Source organism: Triticum urartu, chromosome 3, assembly GCF_003073215.2.
Source record: "Triticum urartu cultivar G1812 chromosome 3, Tu2.1, whole genome shotgun sequence".
Classification (NCBI taxonomy): Eukaryota; Viridiplantae; Streptophyta; class Magnoliopsida; order Poales; family Poaceae; genus Triticum; species Triticum urartu.
In genome coordinates, this window is record NC_053024.1 from 690,578,619 (window position 1) to 690,591,360 (window position 12,742).

Genomic DNA, 12,742 nt, shown 5'->3' on the forward strand with positions numbered 1-12,742 from the left:
CCCAGTTGGGGTCGATCGTGGACCTTTGTCGCTAGTTGGGGTTCTTCTTTTATTTTGGTTCCGTAGTCAGACCTTGATTGTATTTGGATGATGTAATGCTTTATTCATGTAATTGTGTGAAGTGGCGATTGTAAGCCAACTATGTATCTTTTCCCTTATGTATTACATGGGTTGTGTGAAGATTACCTCACTTGCGACATTGCTTTCAATGCGGTTATGCCTCTAAGTCGTGCTTCGACACGTGGGAGATATAGCCGCATCGAGGGCGTTACACTCAACCTCAGCTAACCAAGTTCCAAAAAACGATTCAACGTTAACTGGGGGATTAATGTTAAAGGTTATATGGATCGTTCTCCAAAGCAATTTGGCTAGTGGGCACTCAAGGAATAGATGTTGTATTGTTTCATCATGATCACAAAAACAACAACGTGAACTACCTACCCATCGCCTCTTTATTAAGTTATCCTTTGTGGGGATTACTTGCTTGTGAACGAACCACATAAATATTTTAATACGTAAGGGCACCTTAACCTTCCAAATATGTGACGATCTTGAGATTGGGCCAGAACTAATCAGATCCATGTAGAAAGATTTCACCGTAAATATCCTATTTCTAGCTAACTTTCAGTGCTTCGAATCCGGTTGGTCGGATAATTGAACGTCTATCAATCTCCGAACCAAGTGCATCCAGATAGAAAGAGAGGGATTATAGCCTATCTAGACCACATGGCTCTTATTTTAATAATATGATATGATATAACATAACATAATATAATAGACATAAATCACACACCGGTGGAACTTCTCATGCATACCACTCATCAAAGGTACTCATTGATAAAGGACAGTCCACAGCGCCAAGACAACAAGCGTCAACACGATCGTGATCTAGAATCTATTCACACATGTCGCCCCATGATGATTACTCATCTTGACATAGACCAACGAGTCGATCAGAGAGTGACCACGCTAGGACGTCCATTAATGTTGCCCATAGGAGCTGGTAGCCTGGTACCGCATGTCGGCACTCACCTATAGGTCACGCTAGGTGTCGACTAGTGTATATGGATATTCACGACTCACGAACACAATGCACACGAGGAATACCAGCCCCATGGTGCCAAAGAACTTCTGGCAACATCAAGAGAAGGTCAAGGGTAGCGTCCCCGACCAGTGTTATCCGCAATGGGGTAGGACCTGGAGACAATGTTGTCGGAATCGATGCCTTGTCTTGCCACACTAGTGTGCCGATTCCCAATACCTCACAATCACAACACTACACATGTTCTTTTTGAGTGAAGTATGTGGCTACCTTTGTGAGATTAGTGCCAGGATCACTAAGAAACATGTCTGCTCTGACATATATAGCCCGCGATGATTTGTTGGCCATGAAATCAGGGAAGTTAAAGGAGGTCAGCATGGTGGCATGTGCTTGTTCGCTTGGTCATTATAAGGATCATGCGAGTCTCTGCAATTGAAGTGTGACTAGTGGTGGAATCACTGAGAAACGTGTCTCTATTCTCCGAGCATACATATAGTCTGCGATGTTCTGCTAACCATATGTTGTATGGCGCGGAGTGTTGGCCGACTAAAAGGCAAGTTCTACAGGACGGCGGTTCGACCCGCAATGTTGTATGGCGCGGAGTGTTGGCCGACTAAAAGGCGACATGTTCAATAGTTAGGTGCGGTGGAGATGCGTATGTTGAGATGGATGTGTGGCCACACGAGGAAGGATCGAGTCCGGAATGATGATATACGAGATAGAGTTGGGGTAGCACCAATTGAGGAGAAGCTTGTCCAACATCGTCTGAGACGGTTTGGGCATATTCAGCACAGGCCTCCAGAAGCTCCAGTGCATAGCGGACGGCTAAAGCGTGCGGAGAATGTCAAGAGAGGATGGGGTAGACCGAATTTGACATGGGAGAAGTATGTTAACAGAGACCTGAAGGATTGAAGTATCACCAAAGAGTTAGCTATGGACAGAGGTGCGTGGAAGCTTGGATCCATGTGCCAAAGCCATGAGTTGGTTGCGAGATGTTATGAGTTTCACCTCTAGCCTACCCCAATTTGTTTGGGACTAAAGACTTTGTTGTTGTTGTTGTTGTTGTTGTTGTTGTTAGTAGCGATGTCAAGGGCACCATGTTATTTGTGTTTTTAATTCCTAACGTTTGCTGACAGACTATAATCTGTGAGTACTTCTATCCACTGTCGCCTACTTGAATCCAGATAGACATAATCAGTGAATTTTCCCCGCACACACGGATGTCACTACGATTATCCACAGTAATCTGATAAAGAAGAATGTAAAACACCCACTCCCACGAATGATTAGGTAAACAAATTACTCCGCTTGGGTCCTCGTTCTAAATAGAAAGTCCAAATGTCGTCTCCCCAGAAAGCAGGGGGAAACAAAATCAAAAGCATGATAGGGACCATGCTACTTCCGTCACCCATGAGGCAATGACACGCAAAGATGCAGACACCGCGCGTTTGTGTTATCTCCAGCGAAACAGGTTGGACTAAAAACACGGAACAAATCTATCTCGGCGCCGGATTCCACGACCGCTTCCCCCTTCTCCCCTACCCCTCACCACCTCAAACCCGAAATATCCCCCAATTCCGACGCGACCGCGAAATCCTAGTCCCCCGGCAACCTTCGCTGGACCCGGAGACCCGGAGAGCCGCTCTGGCATCCCCGGAAGTATCAAACTGGGTATTTGACTGCCCCCTCATGGACGTCCTTGCTACCGCCGACTTCGCCGCAGCACCCGCAGGAGGCTTCTACTGGACCCCGCCGATGCATCCGCAGATGCACACTCTTGCGCAGGCCGTCTCCGCCATCCCGGCTCCCAATCCCTGGTATGTAATTGCAGGTTGGACTAAAAATCAAAGGGCTGGTCTCCAGTTTATACATTCCGTGTCCTGATTTGTTGCTCGTGTCTCTATGTTATCACCTATAGCATAAACCGGTGCGGCTAATAGCATAATTGTTACGTGTGATTGTAGATTAGTAAAACACTACAGACTATGTGGAATTTGCATCATGGACCAGAGATTGCATGTTATAGAACTACTTACATGAGCGAGCATCTTTGCTTGTGTATTAGGACTTAGGAGTGGTTTTGCTTGTCTCATTGGTGTTGGGTTAGAGGAGATGGTTTTGCACATGAATTTAGACGGGTCTTGTGGAAGGTGCATGGCGGGACGGAGTGTTCAGTATGTGCAAGGCTCGTTTGGTTCGGGTGCATATACTACATATGCAGTGCATAGAATGCATACACAGTTTCACTCTTATTCGAGGAAAGTACATTTTCCTCCAAAAATCCTCCTCGATTGGTGCATATCCTCCTAAACTCTAAAACCAGATTATTTACACCCTGAACTTTGCAAAACTGGTATATAAATGTCACCCTGAGCAGTTTTGGGGAGAATTGAAGGTAGTTTTGATCTGATTTTTTTTTCACTTCGTCAGAAAGTTCGCGGGCATTTTTGAATCTCTTGTCACTAGAATTTGCCTAGGGATGGAACAAGATCGAACCTTCTCATAGTTCCCGATGCGCTGGATGGAGGGATCGCCGTAGACGAGCACCCGCTCGGCCTGCTAGATGGCCTTGTGTAGGTCCCTCTAGTGTCCCCAGTTCAGCTGCCTAAGCAGACCTGCGCACAATGACAACAATGATTACAGACAATCAGAATACTGGTCGCAACGGGAGTACTGGTCGCGTACCATATTCGTCGATCGGTGCATCATGGTCGTAGCTTGTCGCGATGAACAGGCCATCGGCGGTCCGGTCCATGGTACTGAAAGACAGATTAAATGTTAGGTGTCATTACAATTTAAAACCGAAACATTGAGTGACAACATGTGGTAGCCAGCATCAGTTGCTCACCATGTAGTAGTTGACGAAGGACCCGCACTTCTGAATGAACCTTACCACCATGAACGCCATGTCCTCCACCAGCCCGGTGCGGCACCGCGCCACCAAATGCCGTGAACTTTACATCAATCGACATATTTGATTGTGTCAGCAATGTCGTGACATGCTTGCTTTGCAGATTGCAATTCAAGTGTTGTTTGTTGAGAAATTTCCACTCTTCGTGCAAACTTACCATCCAGGCCAGGCCTCGGTCCACATGGTAGGCTTGCTGTTGGAGTTGGGGACGAAGTAGTTGCAGTAGAAGCCATTGCAGGTATTTTTTTGCAGCCATCACGAATCTATTCATCATTACAAAGGGAACAACTAACAAATCTGTCAATTTTAATAGAAGAAAAGGAACGAATTAGCACAGAGAGTATATATTTTGTGGTGACAGTACCAGGCTCCAAAGTTGGCAGCTTGATTCGGTGATGTGATGTCCTAACAGAAGCATGTGCCCAGTGCAACAAAGCGGAGTGGTTAAATTAGCTGGCACCGCAATTTGCTCTTTGCCATTGCGCCATGGGCCATGGCATTGACAGAAATTGTGAGACGAGAACGAGAACGAGAGGGTGTTGTCATGCTTGCACACCACCACGGCATGCTGGCGTCAGTGATGACGACCATCTTGGTGGCCCAGTTGGCGTACGGCTTGGCGCCGCCGCCCATCGCCTACTCCATGTAGGCGTCTCCACCTGGGCGAGGAGCCGAGGATGATGGGGCCACCCTGCCACTCGAACATCTTCCATGGCTGCTGCGGCAGCAAAACCAATCAATCACACACGGCGGCGGCGCAACATGTTAATAAAATAATAGCGCCCATCAACCGCACACATGCTACGATCTGGCAACCCCTCGCCGGTGACGTAATCGAAACGGGAAAACCAGAGCAGAGTAGAGCAAGCGAAGAGCATCCTTGACGTAATCGCCACCTCCTTCTTCTCCCCGTCGCCCTTGGCCGCCTCCGCCGCCTTGGCCGCCGCCTAAGCAGGTAGATAGCTAGCCCCTATTCCTCTTGGTTTAATCTACATTCAGCTCTAATGGATTTGGCTGTCATTCATTCAAAAAATTCTAAGCACACACATCATGAAGCGAAGGCAAAAGGGGAAAATCAGACCTGCAATACAAGACGCATACACAGCCATACAACGATGCAGCATAACAACGTACAAGCGACGAGCAAGGGATTAGCATGGAATGAACTAATTCACAGAAATCGAACCCAATTACATCTTGCTGCAAATACATATGGATTGATAAGAACTTGATGGAAACAGGTGAGCGTACCTTCAGTTTTGAGTGCTCAAAACACAACTGTCACAAAGTTTCTGAATGCAGACAGAAATTAGGGATCGGCGGCCAGCCTGCCCTTCCCTTCGACCCACGCCGCAGCGGAGCTCGACCCATCGGCGCCTTCTCCGGCGTAGTCGTGGGAGGGGGTGGAGGAACTGCTGCTGCCCGCGGAGCTCGGAGGAGAAGGAATCGCGGCGAGCTCGTTGCCCTTCCGGGGGTCCACCACCGTGTCGGGGCTCAACCCATCGGTGCCGCCTCCGGCCTGCTCGAGGTGGAGGGGCGTCGCGTGGGGAGGTGGCGGCGCGAGGAGAATAATCGAAGGAGAGGAGAGAAGGCGGCGGCGTCGTCAAGCGAGAAGGGGTTCGTGCGGAGGGGACCTGGCTAGGGGCCAGTTCTTTTCGGCGATTCTCCCAGAATCGCCCCCCTCCCCAGCTTCTTCCAGAATCGTCACTCCATATTTTTTTTACAATCCTAGCTAGTTGGTCTAATTAGCTAGGATTATAAAAAAAATATAGTGGCGATTCTGGGAGGGAGAGGGGCGATTCTGGTAGAATCGCCCAAAAGAACTGGCCCTAGGTCTTGCCTGGCTGCTTTTGATCTCCTATTCCCGTCTTGGGTTTATTTATTTTTATGAGCAGTTTTAACATGGTCCCTTTTACCCCCTCTTTTCACATGAGAGGTAAGAGTATAAAATAGATCTTAGCCGTTGATCTCATCAATGAATGACTTGATTGACTCTTACCTTCTTACCTCACATGTAAAAAAAGAAGGTAAGAGGGACCATGTTAAAATTTGCCTTTTTTTATTGCTAGCACAGTAAACAGACACGTGTACCGCGCGGTTACTCGCCCATGATGCGCATGTTAATGTTTTGGATGTGTTTGATCGACTATGAGCCTGATGATTTCTTCTTTTTGTGTTGATGTATAAAATGTTATGATCGAAGTGACTGTTATGTGGTTTCATGAAATGTATGCTTGTTTCGACACCCTTTCAGGATGATGTTTCTACTGCTTTTGTCGATGCTAAAATTACCAAGCCATTTTGCTGTGCTTTTGAAGTATTTTTCATGTCTCTATTTTCTTGGGCTGAGTACTTGCTTTATTCTGTTCATTTAGTGATCTTCTCAGTGCTTGGTATTTATCTTTGTGCCTCATATCACTATGAAAGAATTCCTTATTTAACATTATCTTAAAATTAAATTCCCTATTTAACACTGCCAAAATATTTCTTCCCTATCTATCATTGACTCTAAATTTTATTCCCAATATAACACTTCCGTCAATTTTTTGAGCTAACGGTGTTAAATGGCGCTTGAAATGACAATACTACCCTTGGCACTAGTATATCACCAAAATCTCTTTTCCCCGGTGCCTCTGCTAGTTTTATAGAACGCTAAAAGAAATTATCGAAGGGCTGCACACATACGTGCAAAAGCTCGCTGCTTCATTAATCAGTGCACGCACGTCTAGCAGTACGTGACGCACGTACATGTGAAAGGCTAGCTTGCTGGATCGATCAACTCCGCTCTCTCGGCGGAACGAACGCAAACACGACATGCTGTCACTGGCTCCGGCAGGTGCGGCACAGTCTGCTAACTCCAACTTGCATACAAATTACAGAACACTTCTTGTCGCCATGCCCACGTACCACTAGAGCCTGGCCTATCAGCCTATCAGGTAAGCTTAGGTAAATTAGTTTTAGCACAACCTTTTGGCCACACCGACTCGTGTTATCCCAACTTTAAATATGACACAGAAATATAGGGGCAGATTGGCTAGATGTTTGAGGGCAAAATTGTCATTTCATACATAATTTAACACCGTTAGCTCAAATATTGTACATAAGTGTTATATTGGGAACAAAATTTAGAGTTGATGTCATAGAGGGAAGAAATATTTTTTCGGTGTTAAATAGGGCATCCAATTTTAAGACAGTGTTAAATAAGGAATTCTCTCTATCACTATTTCTTGAACCGAAGAATTTATTTTACCTTTGGATCCAGTGGTCTTCTGAATAGTCAATTATTAGTATGTTTCTTGTTTGTACCCCTTGTTGTGGCTGACATTGAGAAGATGCAGATTTTCCTCTGCTGAAGAGGTATAAAGAATGAGATTTTAGGTTAGGTTCCAATGTCATATTCTGGCCATTTGCCCAAGAGCTAATAATTCAGAGAAACGATGGAGATGGTTAGGTAGGCCTTATGGAAACTAAGCTAACCACTATAGCGAGATTTGGAATTGGTTGTAGTAGTAGTATTCTAGAAAAGACTGGTACCGCAACCTGGAAATCAGTGAACATCTTATTACATTTTTCTGTTGCACGGTTTGCAATTATTATCTCTTATTATTTCAATTCAGCTGTTAACCACTTTGGATGAAGGCTTTATGCAATGTTTGTAGCACAAGTGGTCTTAATAACTTCAGCTGTGCTTTGCGTACCAAACGTTTTGCTTGAGCCAACCGTAAATGTCCCCTAAAATTTTATGCCATCTGGAACAGTCCTGATGTGGAGGGCATGTGCGGGTCGCTGCAGGGCACGCACAGAGGCGTCTGCCCGCCTTCGATGAGGTCACCTTGCTGCACGGACGGAAACCTATGCTAGCTATCTCAATTATTCGGTTATTTTCTTTCCGATCTGATTGCCTAATCCAGAATAATATATCGAGCTTAATTATATGTGTACTTGTCAAGCTTTTTCTGTCTGCAACCTACTCTTTGAACACGTCTAAGTTGAATGTGAAAGTTGCCTGTCAGACTTGTCCTGCGCCAGTGCGCCTGATTAAGAGCAATGTTGTTCGCCAGTACCTGTTTGTCTGATTAGATGTGCATTCCTACTTTACCTCTTGTTTACAACTTTAATATATATCTTCAGGTAATAAAAATACGCTCAACCTTTTAGAAGCTTGTGTTTGTGAACAAAACTGTACGCTGGATGCAGGTGATTCTGCACCTTCGTTTTGCAATTTGTTCTTTGTTTGGATTTCGGTGTTACTGCAGAAAAATCAGCTAGATGGGTCTGGTAGATCCAGATGTGTACATGCTACTTTTGCTATGAAACAAAATGGTTTAGAACTCAATCTCTACAGCTCAAAATGTTCGTGTAATGCGGCAACAGTAAGCTTTCAGAGAACTGTAGTTGATTGTAACATGATCGATTCAGTTGCTTTTGGGTTTGCTTCTGCAGAGGACAGTAGTTGAAAGCAACAGTAAGCATGCAGAGAACAGAATTCTGCTTCTGCGATTGAACCTTTGAACATACACCGTGCCTCGTGTTCCCTGTGGGCTTTGCTACTTTTGCAAGTATATTTGCTTACTGGTGATCTATGGAACTGATTTATGCTGCAGCCAGACTTAGAAAAGGTATGAGTGTACTGTTTCATCAATTTTTGTAATGCTCCTGGGCGTCTATGCTTCACCCTTTGTAATCCTTCTGTAATTTGTTCCTTGTTGGATTTTTGGGTATTGCTACAGAAACACAATTTTGTTGCACAGTTGTTAAGAACTTAAGTTGTGCTTTTCAGATATAAGTTGCAGTCTTGCAGATACTTCGCATACAAATGCTCCGAACACGGCATGCTTTTGTTGTTTCTAGATGGGTCCAGTAGATTCACACGATTAGTTTTGCCGTGCAGGTGTTGTACTTCACATTTACTATAATGCATTGATTGGATCATACTATGAAACAAAGGTGGTTTTGAACTGAACTCAATCTTGAGAGCTCAAAACGTTTGTGTGATACTGCAACAGTAAGCATGCAGAGAACAGTAGTTGAAATGAAAGTAAGATAGACGAGTGGATGAGCTATTGAATGGCAGGTACATGCACAACTACACTTCTCACCCTAACTCTATAAATACTTCTTCACCCCCAACTGCTGCATCAAGTCTGGGTTGCTTCTGATTGAGTTGGGAAACTGTAGTTTACCATTCAGCAGCAGTTTATCTTCTTTTTATCTTATTACCGGTTCAGAAGTTTATCTTGGCGAGATGGACCCGCATGGGCCTAGAGGAGGACCGGGTTGGGGAGGCCTTGCAGGGTTGGGCCCAGGAGGGTGGGGTCCGGTTCAACCTGGCGGGCCTGGGTTTCCTGGTGGCCCTGGCCCTGGTTTCTGGGGGCCTGAGTTCGGTGGATTCTTCGGATCCTGGTAAGTTGAATTCTCAGCTTACTGATGGAGGTCATCAGTTCAATCAGTTAGATTGTCAACTGTTCTCCCTTCTAAAAAATCAGTCTATCTCTAAGAAATCAGTCTATTCGCTCGGTAGATGATTAGTGGTTCGGGGATCAAGTATAATATTTTCAGCACCAACTACTAGTAGTTTAATTTTGAACTCTGAATCTCTTTTGTTGTACACGGATACATCTGAAGCTCTGGATGAACGCTTCTTCTGCAGCTTCTACCTCATGTGCTGCTGCTGCCTGCTCCAAGATTGCTGCGGTCCTTTGTTCCGACACCCGGGCCCTGGCGCTCCGCTGCCTCCTTTCTGATAGCCTGTGGAGCTGCGGGTCATATCGACCACAAGAAACAACGCACTTGAGAACAATTTCTAGACTAAGTATCCACGGAAGAACACAATTGTGTGAAGATATTGCATCTTGGGAGTTCCCTTTGCTACTATGTAAAAGCATACTTATTGTCTTAGTAGTATAAATCCTGGAGATCATTATTTCAGTCCTAGTTTTCATATCCTCACGAGCTGCAATGTCTGAGTTGGATCAGCATCTGCATGAACATGTTGACTTCTTCTTTTTGTGTTGATTTATAAAAAGTTATGTTCAGAAGTGATTGTTATGTGGTTGCATTAAATATTTGCTTGTTACCGAAAAAGGCTTTCGCCCTGCTTTATATTATAAAGCAAATGGCCAAGCCAACATCCAACAAGGTTCAAGCACACACACACGCGCGCAGATAGATAAGTAGTGGAAGGGTTAATGCTGAGGGCACAGCTTAACAAGCTCTGAAAAACAAAAAGGCACACGCGCCGGGAGTGACATAGCATCTAGTCGGGCTCCGGGGGTGGCGAGGGGAGCGGGGGCGCCAAGCGGAAGGCCATCGATCGAAGGTCGGCGAGGAGGGTGCTGATGATGTCCCGGTCCTGAGGGCGGCTAAGCTACCGCCAGAGCTGCAAGTAACCACACATTTTAAAAATGGAGTCAGTAGCACGCCGAAGAGGCACCTTCTGTATGACAAGCTTATTGCGAACAGTCCACAGCGTCCAGGCGAGGACCCCCACGCACAGCCATCTAATATGCCTGTAGCGAGGGGGTGAAGCCTGAATTTCCGCAAGCAGGTCAGGGAAGTTGGTGTTGCACCACTGGCCCCCAATCGTTTCGCAGAAACAGGACCAGAGGAACTGTGCCGTGTAGCACGAGAAGAAGATGTGGTTGGCATCCTCTACCGTGCCGCACATGGGGCACATCCCATCTCCAGGTCCATGACGCTTAAGGACCTCAACTCCGGACGGGAGGCGGCCGCGGATCCATTGCCACAGGAAGATCCTGATCTTCAGGGGCAGGCGGATGTCCCAAATCAAACTGAGGGGCTCGCGGGCCGTCGATGGGGCGATAGCCACGTAGAGAGATTTGGTGGAGAAACAGCCGGAGGGTTCCAGTCGCCAAGAGATGATGTCCGGGGAGTCGGCAACGTCTATAGGAAGGAGTGCGATGTCCTGGAGGAGGGCATCCCAAGCTGCAACCTCAAGGGGGCCAAAGGGGCGGCGGAAAGCGAGGCGCCCTAAGTCAATAAGGACCGTCTCGACAGAGACCCGAGGGTCAACAACGATGTCGAAGAGAACTGGGAAGCGCGCGGCTAGGGGGGTGTCGCCAAGCCACCTATCAAGCCAGAACAGGGTCGAGGACCTAGTACCCACCGAAATGGATGTGCCAATGCGCAGAACAGGCAGCAGCTGGACGACGGCCTGCCAAAACTGGGAGCCGCCTGAGCGCTGACAAAATGCGAGAGGCTGCCCACGCAGGTACTTGTTCTGGATGATAGTAAGCCAGAGACCTCCATCTCCATTGGCAATGCGCCAGAGCCAACGAGTCAGGAGGGCAATGTTCATGCGCCGGGAGGACAAAATCTCAAGACCGCCTTGGTCCTTGGGTTTGCATACATCTGGCCAGCTGACCATGTGGAACTTCTGCTTACCCCCCTCCCCAGCCCAGAAGAATCTGGATTGGTATCTGGCGATCTCCTGGTGCAGGGTTTCATGTAGGCTATAAAAGCTCATGAGGAACCAAAGGAGGCTAGCAAGCGAAGAGTTGATAAGGATCACGTGAGCAGCCTTCGACAGCCAGCACCCTTTCCAGGGCTCAACGCGATGTTGCATACGGGTCACCGTGGGGCGAAGATCAGCCACGGTGAGGCGCGAGTCACTAATGGGGATCCCCAGATAAGTCGTGGGGAAAGAACCCAACCGACAGTTTAGTCGGTTAGCAATAGCCTGTGTTTCCTCCAAGGGGTACCCGAGGACCATCACTTCGCTCTTATCGAAGTTGATGGTTAGGCCCGACATTTGTTGGAAGCACAGGAGGAGGAACTTCAAGTTAGTGATATCTGGGGCGGATCCCTCGACCATTATAATGGTATCATCCGCATATTGAAGGAGGGAGACCCCTCCCCCTCCGACTAGGTGGGGGACTAAGCCGCGGATATGACCAGCAGCCTTGGCCTTATCCAAGATGGATGCCAGGGCATCGACCACCATGTTGAACAAGAACGGTGAGAAGGGGTCACCCTGACGGACCCCACAAAGGGTGGGGAAGTAGGGCCCAATGTCACCGTTGATGTTCACCGTGGTCCGGCCACGAGAGACAAGCTGCATGACGCGGGTCACCCAACGGTCGTCGAAGCCCTTGCGAAGCAACACTTCACGCAGGAATGGCCAGTGTACCGTGTCGTAGGCTTTGTGAAAGTCTAGCTTTAGGAAGACCGCACGAAGGCGTTTTAGACGGACCTCGTGGAGGACCTCGTGGAATACTAACACTCCATCGAGAATAAATCGACCTTGTATGAAGGCGGATTGGTTCGGATGGGTAATCGTGTCAGCGAGGAGGGTCACCCTATTGGCGTACCCTTTGGCCAAGATCCGGAAAATCACATTAATCACTGTGATTGGGCGGAACTGGCGGATGTCCGAGGCGCCCGGGACCTTGGGGATGAGGGTCACAATCCCGTAATTGAGGCGCCCAAGGTCCATGGAGCCCGAATAAAATTCTTCGAACAGAGCCATGACCTCCGTCTTGATGGTAGGCCAGAACGTTTTAAAGAACGTCACGGGCAGGCCATCAGGACCCGGGGCCGAGGAGGGGTTCATCCCCTTAATGGCTGCGAGGACCTCATCCTCGTCAAAAGGGGCAACTAATGCCACATTGGCCTCTGCCGAGACCAATTGCGCACCCGACCAAATGTCGGGGGCGAGACTAGCCCCACCCCGCGGGATGGGAGTAAATAGGGCTTTATAGAAGCCGTCTACGTGGGTACGGATGGCTGATGGGAGAGCGATCAGCGTGTCTCCATCCCAAAGGCAGTGG

The 12,742-nt window shown here is 47.5% G+C and overlaps 1 long non-coding RNA gene across 1 annotated transcript; it reads right to left on the bottom strand.

The window, feature by feature from the left end:
* Positions 1-3,691: 3,691 nt before the first annotated feature.
* Positions 3,692-4,397, bottom strand: LOC125549188. Its single transcript, XR_007301277.1, has 4 exons — positions 4,318-4,397; positions 4,111-4,216; positions 3,891-3,996; positions 3,692-3,801 (listed from the first exon to the last, which is right to left on the bottom strand). It is a non-coding gene; the product is annotated as an uncharacterized LOC125549188 (long non-coding RNA).
* Positions 4,398-12,742: the final 8,345 nt, after the last annotated feature.